Here is a 2,500-nt window from a genome sequence, read left to right as displayed (position 1 = left end):
TCGTCAGTAGTGCCGACCGGTCTGTGATCGACGAGGGGAGCCACACCAGGTCCGGCCCTGCTGCTTGGCGGCACCGCGTCGTCGGGAGCTCGCGACAGACGGAGGGTTTCGGTGTACTCTCCAGCCACGGGAAACGAAGCCGGTGATGCAGGCGCCGGTCTTTCGCTCCCAAATCGGCTGGGTTTACATCGTTGCTATCTAGTCACGCTCCCTTCAAACCCGACGGGGTACCTATTCCCCTCACCCGTCTGTGCGTATACAGCCTCTTTGCACTTGCGGGATGGGGGTGGTGGTTTAAAGACTCTCGAGTTGCCGCCCGTCGGTCTCCGAGCTCCGTGCAGTAGTGATCCCCAGCGAACTGCCAGCAGGGCGAACGAGCGATCCCGCTCTCGGTCGGGGCGCCTGGCGTCGATCGGTGGTCGGTGGCTTGCGGGCAAGCTGCGCTGTGAGTGTGGGAACGAGTATGACGAGCCGTTGCCGCGACTCCCAGTCCACCTCGGCGGTGGCTGGGCCGGGCGGGCGTCTGCTCGGGCGAGTGCCGCCCCCGCCTCCTCGCAGGAAGTCCGCTCGCCGACACGCCGCCACGTGCACGCGTCAGTGACGCTGCCGAACCGATGGCCGGTGCCCGTTCCCGCCTCTGCTTTTCCTAGGGCAAAGCTGCTGCACGCCTCGTGATACTAGGCGGGCGACATGGTGGCGGTGATCCTGCCTCCGTCGCTGCGGTGCGTTGGGGCACGCATCGCCTCTTGGGCGCCCTGTCCTCCTCCCCCCAATAGACGTATGTTTCTGCGGGCCGCACCAGGATGGTGCTCCCCATCGCTTCACGCCACCCTGCTCCGCCCGCACGCCGGCGTGCAGGTGGCTGTAGCTCAAGGTGGGGAGCGTATGTGCGGTCCGGGTCGCTTTCCTCTGGCGAGGGAGAGACCTAAAACAAACTCAGACAACTCTTGACGGTGGATCACTCGGCTCGTGCGTCGATGACGAACGCAGCTAGCTGCGAGAATTAATGTGAATTGCAGGACACATTGATCATCGACACTTTGAACGCACTTTGCGGCCCCGGGTTCTTCCCGGGGCCACGCCTGTCTGAGGGTCGTTTGGCAATCAATCGCACTCGCCTTGGCTGGCGAGAGCGCGGCTGGGGTGTCGCAGAGGACCCGTCCTCTTTGTCCCCCTAAGTTCAGACTCCGGAGCCCTCCGGCGTCGGAGCGCTTGGCCTTTCCCCCCCACCCTGCACATTCCGTTCGTCAGGCTCGACGCCATCCCCCCGCCGGGGAGCGCGGCCTGGCGTCCGTCTGTGTCGTGGCAGTGGGGCCAGCACGGCTGTCACCGGTCCCAGAATGGCTGTCGGTGGTTCACACTGTGTGTGTGTGCCAACCCTCCTGGTCTCTGGGACACGGAGCTGCCACGAAGTGTTGAGCCTCCAGTGGGGGGTCTGCCTAAGCTCTGCACGTCCGCATTGGGTCCGTCTCTCGGTTGGCTGGCAGTGGAAAGAGTGAAGGGAGCCGCGGAGGTCCGGTGCTGGTGCGCCGCCGGCCTGACCGTGGAGCTCGCCGGTTTGACACGCTGACCCGACTCGATGGTTGATCGATTGAGAGTGCTGGGAGCTGCAGGCCGCCCGCTGCTGCAGCCGCCCGTCTCGTGGTTCGTCCTCGGCCTTAAGTGGCCGGCGGGGCGTCTGATCCTGTCTCCCCTGCTGGCGCCGAGTGCCTGGCCGAGGGAGGAGGTTTTCGTCGAACGCTGTGACTTGGACGGTCGCACGCGCGTGGATCGCTGGCTCTTGGCTCTCCCGTTCAGTCCGCACGTTTTCCGCTCCGTCCTGCCACCGGTCTCGGGAGGTACGGAGGGGTTGGCGGGCGTGGTGTGTGCTCCGTCACCGTGCAGGCACACCTACCACGCCGTCGGCCGACCCCCGCACGGTCCTCCTGGCCATCGGGAGGACGGCGGAACGTCGGGCTGTCGGGGGCCAAGTCGCCAGAAGGCCACCGCTGTGTCTTCCGTACCCTGTCACCGTCGGCGTGCCTTCCTCAACTCGTCCGGCTCGGGGCCGCTGGGTTCAGGAGCGGCGTCGCCCGCCGGCCCCACTGAAGGCCGTGCCGTTCCGCGGCTGGCGATCGATGTGCGTGGCGTGCCTGCGCGACCGTTCGCCACTTGAGCCTCGGCACTCCTCTCTCCCTCTCTCTGACCGTCGGGCAGTCTCTGTCTGCTGGTGCCTCGCACGTCCCGGGCGGCGGGTCGTCACCCCCGCGACCGGGCCTCCGGCAAGGCAGGAATCAGGCTGACCCTTCCGCTCGAGTAAGCAGCCGGCACTTCCGAGTTTCGCCTCCCGCCGTGGACGGGGGAGGGTCTCCGGTCCCGTGGAATTGCGCCGAGCACGTCCCCGCGCGTGGACGCGGCGGCGCTGGAGGCGGCAGGGGCGGCCACTCGTCGACACCATCGCTGGCCAAGGGTGGTGAGCGACGTGCGGGTGGCTGGCTCTCTGACCGTCGCGGCGTCGGCC

The 2,500-nt window shown here is 67.2% G+C and overlaps 1 non-coding gene across 1 annotated transcript; it reads left to right on the top strand.

The window, feature by feature from the left end:
• The first annotated feature begins 942 nt into the window (after nucleotides 1–942).
• On the top strand, nucleotides 943–1,096 carry LOC140474334 (5.8S ribosomal RNA). Its single transcript, XR_011959028.1, has one exon. It is a non-coding gene; the product is annotated as a 5.8S ribosomal RNA (ribosomal RNA).
• Nucleotides 1,097–2,500: the final 1,404 nt, after the last annotated feature.

The sequence above is a fragment of the Chiloscyllium punctatum genome, unplaced genomic scaffold (assembly GCF_047496795.1).
Source record: "Chiloscyllium punctatum isolate Juve2018m unplaced genomic scaffold, sChiPun1.3 scaffold_947, whole genome shotgun sequence".
In the NCBI taxonomy this organism is placed as follows: Eukaryota; Metazoa; Chordata; class Chondrichthyes; order Orectolobiformes; family Hemiscylliidae; genus Chiloscyllium; species Chiloscyllium punctatum.
This window is presented reverse-complemented; position numbering and strand designations above follow the sequence as displayed.